This window comes from Pongo abelii, chromosome 16, assembly GCF_028885655.2.
Source record: "Pongo abelii isolate AG06213 chromosome 16, NHGRI_mPonAbe1-v2.0_pri, whole genome shotgun sequence".
In the NCBI taxonomy this organism is placed as follows: domain Eukaryota; kingdom Metazoa; phylum Chordata; class Mammalia; order Primates; family Hominidae; genus Pongo; species Pongo abelii.
Window position 1 is genome coordinate 15,967,873 of NC_072001.2, and position 18,343 is coordinate 15,986,215.

The following is an 18,343-nucleotide window of genomic DNA, read 5'->3' on the forward strand; positions in this document are numbered from 1 at the left end:
GTCTGCTTCTCCATGTAAAATACAATCTATGACATTCCTTCGCAACACAGTCTACATGCTATTTTTCCATTATCTCTCTTCATGCACGGGGCCAGAAGACACACAAAAACATGTAAAAGAGCTAGGCAAGGACTAGAACTCAGGAGTCTTTATTTCTAGACACAGGGTCTTCCTTCCAGGCCACACTCTCCCTTGCTGAATTAAATGGAGGAGGGGGCAACTTTTAATTCCATTAAAAGGAACAGGGTCTTTGGTTTGAATATTCCTTTCTCAGCCACAGTTCTGATAGAAGAGTATGACCAGCCAGAATCTCACCCTAGAAAGACGAATGTGGAGGTAGAAAGAGATGATGTGGGAAGACAGGAGAATGAAAACCAATCCATGTTACCATGTTAGCAGACCCTTTATATCCTATACAATCTTCCTTGTTATGGAATAAGTTAAATTTGTAAATGGTTTTTGGGAGTGACAGTCAAAGGAGACATGAACAGTGGATGAAGGGAAAAACTCTTAAGAATTACCCTGTGAGGCAGCCCTACGATCCACCTAGCCCAGGATTCTATTTGTGTCAAGGAATCCATTAGAAGAGTGTGTTTATCTTCATACTGTCAAAACTTGAGCAAAATGCTGGTGTTCCCAGTTGGCCTTAGGTATCACTGTATCAATAGGCTTGGCTGCCACCATGTAAAAATGGACAAAAAGCTTAGAATAGACAAGCAGATCTTGTTTATTTGCCTCACACATGTGTGCCCTGATGTGGACAAGACCAAAATAAGGAACAAATTTGGAAATACAACTAAGTTTCTAAATGCCAAGTCAAGACTCTCTAAACAGATATGTTTGTTGTTGTTTTTAGAGCTTTCTCTCTTTAATACCTGAGTGGCCTCTAGTTTTCTTTTCCAACATCCAAAGCTGTTTATGTTGGTTGTCAGTTCCGTCTCTCTCCTTCTCCCTCTGAACAGGAAATCTGTGTGTTGTATCTGGATAAATTTCTGATTTTTTTCATAGCAAAGGTTTTGGCTCCAGGCTCTTACACCTTGTGTCTGCCTCACCGCGTGATGGAAATGATATCCTGTATGCAGCCTTGTGCACTTGCTCCAGTGCAGGGCTGTGCCAACAGCATATCATTGCCATGTCCTGACTCAGGGTGAGTCCCAGGGAAGATTGGAATGAATTCTTGGCAAGGTGTGGATGTAGGAGCTGCGTGGATTCTGCAGGCTGCAGTGATGCACACTCAGGGGGAGACATGGCTTCATTTCCCACATTTCTTTCACACAAAGCATGATTCTAGGGAACTGCTTCCATATGGCCTAGGGAAAAATCCCAGCCAAAAACAGCTTCAGCTGGTCAGTTTCCACGCTGTAACAGACGTGACGGGGCCATAATTAGAATCAAGATGGTGAAGGACTGTGTTTTCTCGCAGGCAGGAATCTTTGCTACCTTTAGCCTTAGCTCAAGCACACGCATACGGAACCTGATAAAATGCCAGCATCCTGTGGGATCTTCCTGGCTTATACCATGTCACTCATGCCCTGCACTGAAGGATCTGTGCCCTCCAGTTCCCCTTTCTATGTAGAAATTGATTTAAAAAAAAAGGACATTTTAGGGGTTCTTAACCTGGAATGTCCTAACAGGCATCAGGGGTCTGAGAACCTCACAAAAAATCAGAATGGCAAATGTGGGGCTTATAAGTACACATATATTTTCCTGGAAAGAAAATGCATAACTTTTAATAGATTCTCAAAAGCATATGTAATCCAAAAGCTGAAAATCAAGAGAGAGAGAGAGAGAATAATGAACTACCTTGCATTTCAGTACCTCTTCTGCACACTTCTCCAAATAAGACTGCCCTTTTTGGCACAACTTCATTTGGCATTTATCCTGGTTCAATTAGAATTATCTCAAGTTCTAATCTTTCTTGGACCCTGAGAAAACGAGGTATTTTCTGATGAGATTTCCAAACTTTCTAAGAGCAATACTAACTCTACACACTTCCATTACAGCCTGATCTGGCTACTGTCTTTCTCCCTTACTCCCCTCATCCACATGCCTTCCTGAAGGAACACTTCTCAGTATAGCCTGTCTCTTCAAACTGTGTTCACTGATCTGAGTCCTAAAACTTTGGTTTGTCCTACAATTCACTCTGTTTTCACACTTTCAATGTTGTCCTCCATACCAAGCAGTAGCTCTCTTGAAATCAATCCCCAGATGGACTGATTGTTGACTTTCAAATATGTTTACGAATACCCACATTTACATTTAAAGTATATAAGAGGTATTGAAAGGGGCAAAGTTCCCTTATCCCCCTCCCAGGGCATGCAACAGGAGGAATGGCTCGCTTCTTCTGTGCCCAGCAGCTCAAGCCCCTAGGGGGAGCATGCAGACGGGCAGGTTATGGGGAGGTTGGGGCTCCAACCCCAAGGCAGCAACTAGAGTTGAGTGTTTACAGCTCCCAAAGTTCCAGCGTGTGTTACAGTGTGCTCTTTCAGCTTAGCTGTCCGCAGGTGGCTTGTGTTAATCAGCTCAGTTAGAACCTCTGCCTTATCTCAAGGACAGAGGGCTTTCTGTATCCCAGGGCTTTCTGTATCCCTTGCCACTCCATCCCCCTTCTGCCTCCCCATCCATCTGCTGAGAGCTACCTCCACCGTTCAACAAACCTTTGCACACATTCTCCAAGCCCATGTGTGATTCATTTCTTCCAGTACCATGGGCTTGGAGAATGAGTGCAAGGTTTTATTCAATGGTGGAGGTAGCTCTCAGCAGATGGATGGGGAGGGGAAGAGGGATGAAGTGGGAAGGTAGTCTTCCCCTGGTGTCCCTTAGCAGCTGGGCTCTCGTCTGTCCACCCTCAGCCAAATTTCCCTCTGCGTCTGTGTCGTTCCACTGTCAACAGCCTGTCGGTGTCTGTGTGTTTTTCTGCCAATGTGTTCCTCTCAACACCCAGTCACTCGTGTGTGTGACTGCTAGGGTCTTGGGGTTTTTATAGGCACAGAATGGGGGGCATGGCAGGCCAGAGTGGTCTTTGAAAATGCAACATTTGGGTGTGAAAACAGAGTCCCTGTCCTCACCCAGGCCCTTCAATTTCCTGCCACCATCCCATATCAGTGTGACATCCTTTGGTATCCCAATGAGTAATAGTTTTAACAAAAACGCAGCTAGCATTTACTGAGTACTCTCTAGTTACTATGCTATTTGGAGTTCTCAACATGGGTTGATCTTTTAAATCCTGACAACAGCTCTACAAAGGCAGTACTGTTGTTATTCCCAGTTTAAAATTAGAGATCCAAGATACCCATGGAAGTGAAATAAATTAAATAACTCTGCACAGCTCATAAGCAACAGACCCAGGACTTAACCCTGGAAGGCTGGCTCCAGACCCCAATTTCTTAACCATTTCCCAATATTTCCTTTCATAATTAATTATGGGAGATGTTTCTTAACATTTCTCATCCTTAGTTTCCTCATCTGTAAAACAGGCAGGACATTATCCAAATTATAATGTAAGAATGCTGGTAGAATTAAATGATAAGTCTGAAGAGAGCTTTGGGAATTACAAAGCATGTGATCAACATTAGTAATAGCAGAATGGATAGAATGCTAACTACTTGGTTTCCTGCCTCCTTGGAAGCCAGGGTGTCACACACCATAATTCTGGTCAACGAAGCAAAATGCCCTGGGGAGAATATCCTTTCCTGGATAAAGAACACAGTATTTAAAAAAATGCTTTTCACACTATGTTCTTCCTTATTATCTGGGATGTGGATGTAACATCTCAATGTCCAATAATGACTTTGCAGCCACGGAGGCAAAAGCCACCCTCTAAGGGTGTGAAGAAGAGAGAAAGGTGCCTGGTTCCTGAAGGACACAGTAAAACAGCATCCCCAGCCTTAGCTGCCTACTCCAGGCTTTTTATTAGAAAAGATTTATAAACTCCAATGCTTCTAAGTTGAGTTTTCTGTGATTTCCAGTAGAATACATTTCTCATTGGTATACCACCATTCAAAGCCACCTCCTTCATGAAGTCCAGAAATTGGAACCTCCATGAATTCATGGTTTCCAATCTCAGCTAGGCCCATACAGCTACTCTTCTATCTTTGTACTGTTGTTGATGGCTCCTTCTTCTTTCCTTCATGGGAACAGGCTCAAGTTTCTGAGCCCTCACTCCTAGTGGCCAACTCTATCTCCTAATGAAGAGCCAAATAAAGACAATAGGCTGGAACACCTCACGGTGTTCTCCAACCAACCCTGTAGAGCTATGTAGTTGTTGACAGGGTATTGGTCTGTTCCTCTCCTCTTGTCCTGAGCAAATCCTTCCCTCTATACATTCTCTTCACTCATCAACCCATTGCAATCAAGCTTTGATTTCAGCCTGAAGTTCATCAAAATCACTCTTGTTCACATCACAAATGACCTTCAAATTGCCAAAGACAAACTTTTGGGCCCTTATTCCAGTTGAACTCATAAGAGCATTTAACATTGCTGGCCACCCCCACCTCATTTTTGGAATTACTTATTCCTTTGGGGTCATGGTACTGCTCTTGCTAAGTTCTGCATTTACCTACTTACTCTATTCATTCCTTCTCAGTTGGATTCCCTTAAACGTCTTCCCTGGCTAAATGCTTTGACTTCAGCTTTTCCTCAGGATGCAATTATTGGCTTCCTCTTATATTCTATATACTCTCTTTGGATGAACTCACCTACATTTATAACTGAATACCACCAACAAGGGGTTTTGCTATCAGCCATGATAAACTAGCACGTTTCAGATAAACCCTCCAACCATAAACAAAATATAATCACATCTGTTTGCAGGCGTCAGAAAGATACTTGGGCATTGGATACTTACGGGGTGAAAATTTTGGAGAGAATAAAATTCAGGGAGGTAGATGCTCACCTCTGTTATGTGTCTCCTCTTCATGAATTCCTTACCCAAATGAATAGCAAACATGTCCACCCAGCTGCACAAGGTGGAAAATTTGGGCCATTCTAGCTGCTTCTTTTCTCTTATAGCTGTCATTCAAAGAATTACCAAACTCTGTTCATTCTACATGCTAAAGATCTCTCCACCTGTTCCTTCCTCTACGTTTCCTGCCACGCTACCCTAGATCAAGGCCTCATTATTTTAAACACTCTTGAATAGTTTGAAAGACATTTCCTATTCGGACTCCCTGCTTCCAAGCTCATCTGACAGGTAATCCAGCCTCCATACGCCACCAGAATTATTTTACTAAAACACTAACCTAACCATATCACTCCACTGCCTAAATCGCTTTGATGGCTCCACTTAATCTGAAAAATAAAACACAATAATGAAGGCTTTGACTCCGAATGCCATTCTGTCTTATCTTCTACCCTATTCAATGTACAGTCAGGCCTGAACAACATATTAGGAGTTCCTCAAAAAACCCAGGCTCTTCTCCAGTGTCACGCCATGAACTTTGTGTTTCCTCTGCCTGGAAAACCCTCCACCCTCCTGTAATGCTTTCCCCATTTGGGAAAATAAGTAAGATGCCGACTTTACAAGTTACATCAAACTAAATTCAAATGAATAAAAGATTTAAAATCAAATCTTTGGCTGAACTCACCTACATTTATAACTGAATACCACCAACAAGGGGGTATTCAGAAAGAATTATTATAAAGAAAAACAAAACCATAAAAGTACTGGCAGAAAACATACATGAATGATTTTTGTTTCCTTTAAGGGAGTGGTTAACAAACCTGAGGGCCAAATTCAGCCTTCAGGCTATTTTTGTAAATAAAGTTTCATTGGAATGTAGCCATGCTGATCTATTTACAGGTGTCTCTGTGTGCTTTTACACTGCAACAGCTGTGTTGAGTAGTTGAGACTATATGGCCAGCAAAGCCTAAAATATTTATTATCTATCCCTTTACAGAAAAAGTTTACTGATTCCCCAAACTAAAGGATGTTTTAAAAGACAGACATTATTAAAATGAAAAGATGGAAATTTCCAAATACATAATACTTAGAAACTTAGAAACTCTAATTATACAAAATTGAAAGTCAATGAACAAACTGGAACCATATTTGAAATAGGTATGACAGAAAAAATGTTAGTATTGGTGATATATTAAAAGCTCTCAACAATGAAGAAAAGATCTACATCCAAATAGGAAAACTGATAAATGGCTTCAATAGCTAACTGAGAAATTACAAACTATAAATGGTCAATAGATACACAACAATATTTTCTAGCTTGTTAGCAGTCAAAGGAAGACAAATAAAAGAAATTATTATTTCACGATTTACCTGAAAAATTGGTAAATACATATTTTTAAAACAGTAATACCCTGCATTGGCAAAGGTTCAAAGAAACAGGTCCTCTTCGAAGATATAATGGGAACAAAAGTTTGATACACACTTTTTGGAAGAAATTTCACTTTTAGAAAGTTGGTACAAAAGCTACTTCCAACTAAAAAAGCTTAGCATTCAGAAAATGTTATTCACATAATTGACAAATGGGATCTGATTAAACTAAAGAGCTTTTGCACTGCAAAAGAAACTACCATCAGAGTGAACAGGCAACCTACACAATGGGAGAAAATTTTTGCAACCTATTCATCTGACAAAGGGCTAATATCCAGAATCTACAATGAACTCAAACAAATTTACAAGAAAAAAACAAACCACCCCATCAAAAAGTGGGCGAAGGACATGAACAGACACTTCTCAAAAGAAGACATTTATGCAACCAAAAGACACATGAAAAAATGCTCATCATCACTGGCCATCAGAGAAATGCAAATCAAAACCACAATGAGATACCATCTCACACCAGTTAGAATGGTGATCAGTAAAAAGTCAGGAAACAACAGGTGCTGGAGGGGATGTGGAGAAACAGGAACACTTTTACACTGTTGGTGGGACTGTAAACTAGTTCAACCATTGTGAAAGTCAGTGTGGCGATTCCTCAGGGATCTAGAACTAGAAATACCATTTGACCCAGCCATCCCATTACTGGGTATATACCCAAAGGACTATAAATCATGCTGCTATAAAGACACATGCACACGTATGTTTATTGCAGCACTATTCACAATAGCAAAGACTTGGAACCAATCTAAATGTCCAACAACAATAGACTAGATTAAGAAAATGTGGCACAAATACACCATGGAATACTATGCAGCTGTAAAAAAGGATGAGTTCATGTCCTTTGTAGGGACATGGATGAAACTGGAAACCATTATTCTCAGCAAACTATCACAAGGACAAAAAACCAAACACCGCATGTTCTCACTCATAGGTGGGAATTGAACAATGAGAACACATGGACACAGGAAGGGGAACATCACACACCGGGGACTGTTGTGGGGTGGGGGGAGGAGGGAGGGATGGCATTAGGAGATATACCTAATGCTAAGTGACGAGTTAATGGGTGTAGCACACCAACATGGCACATGTATACATATGTAACTAACCTGCACGTTGTGCACATGTACCCTAAAACTTAAAGTATAATAATAATAAAATTTAAAAAAAAGAAAAAAAGAAAATGTTATTCTAGCAATAGATGGTCTAAAATACATCTTGTATGATGGTAATAACGTGTTGGGTTTAAAACCTACTTTTCTCAGGAGAAACGTGTGACTTCGATTGTCCCCGTACGAGCCTGCAGGTGGAGCCATCGCCGGCACAGACTCCACAGTTGTCTTCCTTGGCATTGCTTCCCAGTTGCCAATCGCAGCCCACTGCCTGCCAACAGAAGCATGGCGGTCAGTGGTGCCCAAAGCCAGGGGAGGGGGAGCTCCCTTCATTTCAGGAAGCTTAGTTGTGATGTAATTCTTTAATGTACAGTTTGGCTCTCTTTTATGAGAACATAGTTTTATAAATGTAAATAATATAATGTCTTACAGGATAGTATCATTTATACGATGCTAATGCAAGGCTGAAATATTAATATTAAGATTTGAAGCTGTCCCTCCATATCCCCTCTCTTTTCTATTTATATTTTTATTCAGATTTCTGTGCTTTATTTTTCAAGACAAGATCTCACTCTGTTGCCCAGGTTGGAGTGCAATAGTGGGATTGTGGCTCACTGCAGCCTCAACCTCCTGGGCTCAAGTGATCCTCCCACCTCAGCCTCCCAAGTAGCTGAGATCACTTCAGCCTGGGAGGTTGAGTCACAGGCCTGCGCCCCAACACCTAGCTTTTTAAAATTTGATGTAAAGACACGGTCTCCCTATGTTGCTCAGGCAGGTCTTGAATTCCTGGGATCAAGTGATCCTCCTGCCTTGGCCTCCCAAAATGCAGGGATTACAGGCATGTACCACACTGCCCAGCCCAGGTATTTTTATGCATATAAAATAAACAGAACATTACAGACGTTTCCTCTCTCCCCAGCCCTACACTTGTCCTATTCTCTCATTTCCTCCCCAAAACAACCACTGTCCTAAATTTGATGTCTAACCTTCTGGTTCATAGTTTTACTTTAAACATCTGTTTTTCTGTTTTTACTTCTATCTCTATATCCCTATATCAATAGCTGTCTATAGTCTTTATCTATATCTTTATATCTCCTTGTCTTTATCATTAGCTGTACCTATGCCTATGTATCTCTACCTCTGTCATTATATCTATTTATAAACAATTTTTAAAATATAAAAAATAATTAAAAGGAGAGATGTCTCATATAAAATATGTGTTTATACTGCTATCTTTCCTTCTGTCATTTTTCATGTGTACATATGTGTATTTGCTAGATCGTAAGATTCCTTATATGAGAAAAAAGATCATGTCTTATGTTTTTTTTTCTTAAGCGTATATTTTACATAATGTGTAAACGACAATAATATCAACTGATTTGGTGGTTTATCTCTTTCTTCCTTCCCATATTCATCTAACTTTATTTATAAACCTGGTGTTTAAGTGCAGGGACTTTGGAGGAAGAAAACACCCACGTACAAACCTGGATCCACCCACCAACCTTTTAAGGGGCAGGATGTTGAAAAATTCAAACTCTCAGAGACTCGTTTTCCTCAACAGTAAAATAGAGATAATAATACCAATATATAATTCACATAGGGCCTAGTGAGGATTCAATGAGAAAATATATGCAAAATTCTTAGTATAATGATTCAAACACTATAAAGGATTCAATAAAAGAGGGCCAATGTTATTATTTCTCTCTGTTTTTCATCTGATTTTGACTCCCGGGTAGCCCTCATGCTTCAGCTTGGAGAGGTGTTGAATCAGACTCTACATCCAAGCTGTTGAAGAAGAAAGGAAACTAGAGGAAGCTGAGACAATGATTTACACACTATTCTTTCCAACAATTTGGTGTTGAATCAGACTCTACATCCAAGCTGTTGAAGAAGAAAGGAAACTAGAGGAAGCTGAGACAATGATTTACACACTATTCTTTCCAACAATTTGGTGTTGAATCAGACTCTACATCCAAGCTGTTGAAGAAGAAAGGAAACTAGAGGAAGCTGAGACAATGATTTACACACTATTCTTTCCAACAATTTGGTGTTGAATCAGACTCTACATCCAAGCTGTTGAAGAAGAAAGGAAACTAGAGGAAGCTGAGACCATGATTTACACACTATTCTTTCCAACATTTTGGTGTTGAATCAGACTCTACATCCAAGCTGTTGAAGAAGAAAGGAAACTAGAGGAAGCTGAGACAATGATTTACACACTATTCTTTCCAACATTTTGGTGTTGAATCAGACTCTACATCCAAGCTGTTGAAGAAGAAAGGAAACTAGAGGAAGCTGAGACCATGATTTACACACTATTCTTTCCAACATTTTGGTGTTGAATCAGACTCTACATCCAAGCTGTTGAAGAAGAAAGGAAACTAGAGGAAGCTGAGACAATGATTTACACACTATTCTTTCCAACATTTTGGTGTTGAATCAGACTCTACATCCAAGCTGTTGAAGAAGAAAGGAAACTAGAGGAAGCTGAGACAATGATTTACACACTATTCTTTCCAACATTTTGGTGTTGAAGGGAAAGAGAAAGATCAAGTGAAAATTTCAGGGAGAGGTAGTAAGTTTCAAGGAAGTCTAGAGAATAGCTTATGATTAGAGATATTTCCAAATTCACGAAGAGCTATCATGAGGAAAGGGTCTACTTTTGTTCTGTGTATTTCCAAATGGTGAAAGCTACAGGTTTAAGCATAATTTGGTTCAATATGAGAAAGTTTGAAAAGTCAGAGATATCTAATAATAAGTATTCAATCATAGTCTAGGAGATGTCTTGGTGGAAAAATTGTAGGGGGGATTAAATTATTGGATGAGTTGCTTAATCCAATGACTTTTGAGATCCTTTAATCCTGATTATATGATTTTATAAAGATAGTAATACAATATTAATAATTGCTGATTTGTAGTGAATGCTTAGCATGTACCTGGCATTATGCCACGAATATTGTACACATTATTTAATCTTCAGAGCAATTTTATGATGCAGGTGATACCTTTAACTCTATTTTATAAATAAGGAATCTAAACATTACTGAGTAAATGATTTGCCAATATTACACAGCTAGTATATAGTGTTGGTAATGGTTTTAAAACCCAAGTTATCTGACTCAGAATCTTAACACTACATTACAACTTCCTCTACCTTAAGTATCAGCAGATAGACAACAACAACAACAAAAGCCCAGTTACACAGGCCATTAAATTAATATTTACAAGTACATGTGGAACAACTTAAGAGTGAATGATTTTGGAAACACACTTGCATGGTCAAGATTCAATCAATGAGTAATTTGTGTTCATGCAACTTTCTCCAAGGGGAGTAATACCACTATTAAATTATAGAATTACTGCCCCTGGGCCAGACTCTGTCCTCACACATTCATGTCCCTGAGCACTCTGCATTTCATGAGACTGAGAATCACTCTCTATCTGGTCATCGAGGAAGGATGTGGGCTTAGGAGCTAGGAGGGGCTTGTTTTGAAGAGTGTTTAAGGCCTTGCAAGATCTCGGGCAATTGAATACCTCCCTGAGCACTTATAATTTTTTTTAAGTTACAATTCATCCAAATGTTATAGCAAGATAAAGCATGTGAAAACATCACAGAAAAATGATATTTGAAAAGAAAGTCTTGCCTTGTGATTCATAAGGAATAAGCCAGAAATGCCTTTGAAATTGAGGGGCTACTGAATTTTGGCTTTCATATCCCATCATAATCAACAATAAGCAACTTTTTTTTTTTTTTTTTTTTTTTTTTTTTTTTTTTTTGAGACAGAGTCTCGCTGTGTCGCCCAGGCTGGAGTGCAGTGGCACAATCTCAGCTCACTGCAAGCTCCGCCTCCCGGGTTCACGCCATTCTCCTGCCTCAGCCTCCCGAGTAGCTGGGACTACAGGCGTCCGCCACCACGCCCAGCTAAGTTTTTGTATTTTTAGTAGAGAAAGGGTTTCACCATGTTAGCCAGGATGGTCTCAATCTCCTGACCTTGCGATCTGCCCGCCCCAGCCTCCCAAGGTGCTAGGATTACAGGCGTGAGCCACCGCGCCCGGCCCAACAATAAGCAACTTCTTAAAAATTGCCTGAAGTGTTTCCAACTTCTATGACATCATCTGAAGTCATGATCTCTAATTATAGTGATTTATTAACTACTAATTGATGGATATATCAGTAAAATTTATTAACATCTATTAAATAACCATTTTCTATACTGCCAGAAACTACAGAGTATAAATTAATAACATAAGATTCTTACCTTACAGTGTAGTTAATGAGACAAGTTACACAAGATAGTGGATGACATAAATAAATATTTAAAATATATGAGTAGTGCTTTTTGGAATAAATATTCATCTATAAATCATCACTTCAGCTAAAAATTTTTTCACAGTTCGTTCATATGATTTCCTGATCAGCTAAAAGATAATACTTAAATAAGTGTCACTAGTCCAAATGAAGCAAAATATGAATTTTTCAGAGCAGTCAAATTTAATCATTCAAGAACAAAACAATTTTTTTTTTAAATCAACTGTTTGAAATCTCTGCAAATTGGAATCTAACTTGGGGGAAAAAATCTGACATTTCTGCCTTAAAAATCAGAGTATATGGAGCTGTGCTAGTCAGTGGGAATACTCAAAAACATTTTGTTTCTTTCAGCCCACAGAAGGTCTGCACTTCTCCATCCCCTTTGAAGTTAGGTATGGTCACTAACTAACTTTGGCCAATGAAATATGAGTCTAAGTGATTGATCTGTGTCACTTCTATAAGAAGATTTAAGGGTCTGTGTCTGAGTCTCATGTTCCCCTTGCACTATTGCAGTTATTATGTAAAAAATATGTCCACATAAAGCCTACCTCAGCCTGAGTATCCAAGACGTTCTAAGAGCTGAGGCTCCTGTTGACCACTGTTGGACAAGTGGCATCAGCAAGAAGTAACCTTTAATTGTTTTAAGCTACTGAGCTTTGGGGGTTGTTGGTTACTGCAGGAAAACCTAGCCTACACTATACAGGACTATAATATAACCATTAATTGATAAAGCACGGTTATTAACAGGAAGACGATTTTTAAAATTGGAAGTTTCACATTAAAATCCAGTTTTCCCGCTTCTCTTGACAAAAACAAAAATGAAACAAAACTTCCGACATGTTTATACATAGTTGCTCCCTTCACAATGAGCATGTATCCCCCAGTTCACCACTATAGTCACCAGCCAATGTGACTACATCTGGGCAGTTTCTCTCTGGGGCAGTATGTAGACATTTGAGTTTTAATCCCTGTACTAAGCCATCTAAGCATGAATCATCTGTTGAACTGACTGTTCTTTACCGAATTATATCTCATTTTCAGTTACAAACTTCAGCTACACTTGTACCAATACAGAAAGTATCATCAATATGGCCCAATAATTAAGAAGTTGGATTCTGGAATTAGGTTGTCTGGGTTCAAATTCCAGCTCTACCACTTCCTAGCTATGTGCGATAGACTGAATGTGTCTGCACCCAAAATTCATATGCAGAGACCTAACCCTCGAGTTGATGGTATTAGGAGGTGAAACATTTGGGGGGTGATTGGTCATGAGGGTGCAGCCCTCATGAATAGGATTAGTACCCTTATAAAAGATACCCTGGATACCTCCCTCATCCCTTCTGCCATGTGAGGACACAGCCTCTATGAACCAGGAGGCAGGAAGCAGACCCTCACCAGACACTGAATCTGCCAGCACTTTAATTTTGGACTTCCCAGCCTCTAGAAATGTAAAAAATAAATTTCTGTTGTTAATATGCCACCCAATCTATGGTAGCTAGTGATAGCTGCCCAAACTGACTAAGATACTGTACTGTACAACTTGGGCAATTTACTTAGCCTCTTCAATTTCCAGTTTCTTTATCAACAAAGTGGGGAATAAATACTGTACCTACTTGATAGGATTATGATGAGCTAACAGTAAAGGGCTTCCACAATGCCTGATACCTGGGCTAAGCACCCAGTGTTAGTTGCTATTATTTTTATTTTTATTCTAAATTCTAAGTGGTTTCTTCATCTGCACAGCTATCAGGGAATTCAATAAACATGAATGACAAATCAAACTTGGTCTGCAGAGCTGGTACCAACCAGATCGTGCCTCTAATAAAAATCAGACCTCCAAAGCAGAAGCAAATTTAATTCAGTGAGCACCACTGTCTCAGGCTGTCTGCTGTGCTCAGGTTAATGGAAAGTTGTTCCCAAGAGCATTGTGACATGTTCATTTAAATGAGAAAACTATACAGACATTTACAAGACTTATGTGTAGTCTATGCCAAGTAGTCATTATGGCTCACATCAGTGATCCTGGGGCAAGCAGAAAGAATCACCAGGAAGCAGGAAGTAGGCCAGCACCAGACACTGAATCTGCCTAACTGATGCCCATGGCCACATGGCACAAGACAGGACATTTATGTGAACATTATCCTGTTGAAGGAAAGATACTGAATTCTACCAAGAAGTGTCTAAGTCACTTCTGAGGAAGAACACATAATTATTTGATTCAAATCACCTAGCCAAAAGAGTATCCAGCTTTCAGCAACGAGGGTATCACTCCTCATCACCCAAAGAACTGGCTTACTCATTAGAATCACAAAAACGTGATTAGAAGCACTCATTTAAAATGCACTAATTCATACTGAAACCACCTTTATCCTGCAAGCCCCTTTAAACCCTGGAAACTCCTGGAGCCAACTAAGCAACCGGACTTAGACCATTAATAAGAACAGGGGGTGGTGAGTAGTGAGCAGAACAGTAAACGCGGGAAGGGGAGCTCATGTTGACTGCAGGCCTCTTGTGTGTCAGCTATTGTGCTGGGCACTTAGCATGTTGGTTTGTAGAAGAATGAATTGAAAACAGGACCTACAAGGAGGATAATATCTCCTTTTTACCTGATGAAAAGGCCAAAGTTCAAAGATGGTAAGGGACTTGCCAAGTGGCCTTCAGTTAATTAGTTGCAGAAATCAAATCTGAATGCAGTTCTCTCTAAATCTGAAGTCTACACAGTCCTGATCACAGCTATCCATCACAGGAAGCCACCAAGCAGGTCCATGATCTTGACCCAAGGGCGAAGTGACCTTAGCTTCACACACCAACTGTGCCAACGGCAATGGTTTTCTACTCCCTCTAGTTGCATAAGGCACTGTTCTCTAACCATATTTTGTCATCTCCATTTTCCTCAGAGCATTTTCAAATTTCTCATTCCTCCTCAAAATCCTGCCCCCTCATTCTGATTAGATGCCTTTGCTTTATATTTCACTCAGTTGAGGCCATCAAACAATATTTCACCTTCCTGTCCATTCCCATACAAACTGATCAGTGGCCCATATTTCCCCCTTCCTACCTGCCTCAAGGGAAAAGGTGTCCCTCCTCCTTGTCCACGAGCAATCTGTCTCCTTTGTTTCTGTTATCAACTCCTTTGAAGAGCCCAGGAACTTCACTGCATTCGTTGTATATTTCTACCTCTCAGTCAATACTCCACTCACCCACCTGCCTGGCAACATATATTCTTGCTCATTCATGGATTTACCATGAAGTTAATGAAGCTTAAGTTTCAGGGTCAACCACTCTCTCCTTTTCCCTCTGTCTTGCCCACCTGCTGCTCCCAGTCTGGACTCCCACAAATGCTTAAAGTTGCGGGGAATTGAAGTATTTGATGTGGGGAAGGGAAGCTGGGCTGCAACTGGGAAGGATTTCTATGTAAGAATCTGCCATGAATTAGCCAATGGTGCACACCTGTGGTCCCAGCTACTCGAGAGGTTGAGATGGGAGAATCACTTGAGCCCAGGAGGACAAGGCTGCAATGAGCCGTGATAGCACCAGCCTCACAAGGCTGAACTCCAGCCTGGGTGAGACTTTGTCTCAAAAATTAATAAATAAAGAGGGCCCTTCTAATTATATATGCTTCAGGTACCCTAAAAGCTGCATCTGCTCCAGTGCTTTTCCAAGTATCTCTGATCTTGAAGACATTCTTCCTGGACCTGACATCCCCTCTGGCTGTAGTTGTAGCTTTCCCTCTATTCTTCTGATTTATGCTTTTTGAAAGGCGGGTTTATGCTCATCATCCCTACTCATTTCGGCCTATTCATTCCTTACCATGTGCAGTGGGTTGAATTGTGCACTCCCCCCAAAAAGAGACATGGCACCCAGAACCTGTGAATGTGACCATATGTGGAAAAATATCTTTGCAAATGTAATTAAGGATGTTGAGATGAAATCATATGAAGGTGTCCTTATGAAAGGAGGGGAAAACATAGAGATAGACAAGAGGAGGTAAGGTGCAGATGAAGGCAGAGATTAGAGTGATGCTTCCACAAGCAAGGAACACAAAAAATCATTGGCACAAAAATCTGTCCCCTTTGTTTCTGCCTATCAACTCTTTTGATTAGCCCAAACTTTACTTCATTAGTTGTATATTCCTACGTCTAAATCAATACTCCACCCACCCACCCACTTGGCAACATATATTGTTGTTCATTCGTGGATTTACCATAAAGTTAATGAAGCTTAAATTTTAGAGTCACCCACCCTCCTCCTTTCCCTCCATCCTGCCCACCTGCTGCTCCCAGTCTGGGCTCCTGCAAATGGGCTCTTTCTAGAGACAAGCCCGAATTCCAGCACCAGAAGCTGGAAGAGAGGCAAGGAATGGATTCTCCCTCAGAGCCTCCAGCCAAGAACCAACCCTGCTGATACCCTGATTTTGAACTTCTGGCCTCTAGAAGTGTGAGAGAATAAACTACTGTTGTTTTAAGCCACCAAATTTGTGGTAATTTGTCACAGCTGCCACAGGAAACTAATGCATCCTGCATCCCCTGCCAGTGCCTAGTCCAACTCCAGCACTGAGGCTGCACCAGCTGTTGTCAGTGATCTTTAGTCAAAATGAAGTGGGTGGATTTCAGTTCTTCTTGACTTCTCTGAAGTATGTGCCACTGCTGACCTGCCTTCTTAAATGCTCACCCACCCTTATCTTCTGTTTTTCATGGTTTCTCTACTATATAGGAGGCTATTCTGTTCAGTCCCCATCAGGGGCACCTCTCCCTGTGCTTGTTCCTTCAATTATGGGCACCAGGACTCTGTACTTGAGAGCACAACCTGTCCTCCTTACTCAGTCCCCAAGGACATTAGATCATTAGATTTAACCATGTGACAGCCCCAGATCTATATTTCTAGTCTAGATTTCTCTCCTAAGCTCTAAATTCATACATCAACTCAGATATTCACAGGCACACTCAGCTCATCACCTTTGCCCCATGCCCCTGGTTCTCACCCAATATTTTGTCTTGACGAATGGTCTCACTGTCTATCTACTTAATCATGATATCAGAAATCTAGATATCATTCTCTCGCTCCCCACATCCAACTAAATATTCAGCCCTAAAAGATCTGTTTCCTCTCCACCCCAAATCAACAGAATATACATTCTTCTCAGCACCATATTGCACTTATTCCAAAATTGACCACATGGTTGGAAGTAAAGCAGTTCTCAGCAAATGGCAAAGAACAGAAATTATAACAAACTGTCTCTCAGATCATAGTGCAATCAAACTACAACTCAAGATTAAGAAACTCACTCAAAACCACTCAACTACATGGAAACTGAAAAACCTGCTCCTGAATGACTACTGGGTACATAAAGAAATGAAGGCAGAAATAAAGATGTTCTTTGAAACCAATGAGAACAAAGATACAACACACCAGAATCTCTGGGACACATTTAAAACAGTGTGTAGAGGGAAATTTACAGCATTAAATGCCCACAAAAGAAAGCAGGAAAGATCTAAAACTGACACCCTAACATCACAATTAAAAGAACTAGAGAAGCAAGAGCAAACACATTCAAAAGCTAGCAGAAGGCAAGAAATAACTAAGATCAGAGTGGAACTGAAGGAGATAGAGACACAAAAAACCCTTCAAAAAAATCAATGAATCCAGGAGCTGGTTTTTTGAAAAGATCAACAAAATTGATAGACTGCTAGCAAGACTAATAAAGAAGAAAAGACAGAATAATCAAATAGGCGCAATAAAAAATGATAAACGGGATATCACCACTGATCCCACAGAAATACAAACTACCATCAGAGACTACTATAAATACCTCTATGCAAATAAACTAGAAAATCTAGAAGAAATGGATAAATTCCTCGACACATACATCCTCCCAAGACTAAACCAGGAACAAGGTGAATCCCTGAATAGACCAATAACGGGCTCTGAAATTGAGGCAATAATTAATAGCTTACCAACCAAAAAAAGTCCAGGACCAGATGGATTCACAGCCGAATTCTACCAGAGGTACAAGGAGGAGCTGGTACCATTCCTTCTGAAACTATTCCAATCAATAGAAAAAGAGGGAATCTTCCCTAACTCATTTTATGAGGCCAGCATCATCCTGATACCAAAGACTGGCAGAGACACAACAACAAAAAGAAAAGAATTTTAGACCAATATCCCTGTTGAACATCGACGCAAAAATCCTCAGTAAAATACTGGCAAACTGAATCCAGCAGCACATCAAAAAGCTTATCCACCATGATCAAGTGGGCTTCATCCCTGGGATGCAAGGCTGGTTCAATATACACAAATCAATAAATGTAATCCAGCATATAAACAGAACCAAAGAGAAAAAGCACATGATTATCTCAATAGATGCAGAAAAGGCCTTTGACAAAATTCAACAGCCTTTCATGCTAAAAAACTCTCAATAAATTAGGTATTGATGGAACGCATCTCAAAATAATAAGAGCTATTTATGAAAAACCCACAGCCAATATCATACTGAATGGGCAAAAACTGGAAGCATTCCCTTTGAAAACTGGCACAAGACAGGGATGCCCTCTCTCACCACTCCTATTCAACATAGTGTTGGAAGTTCTG

General features: G+C 40.2%; 1 pseudogene; it reads right to left on the minus strand.

Moving 5' to 3' along the window:
• The window catches only part of LOC129053811 (ADAMTS-like protein 3), a 128,137-nt pseudogene that overhangs the window by 58,886 nt on the left and 50,908 nt on the right, over positions 1–18,343 (minus strand).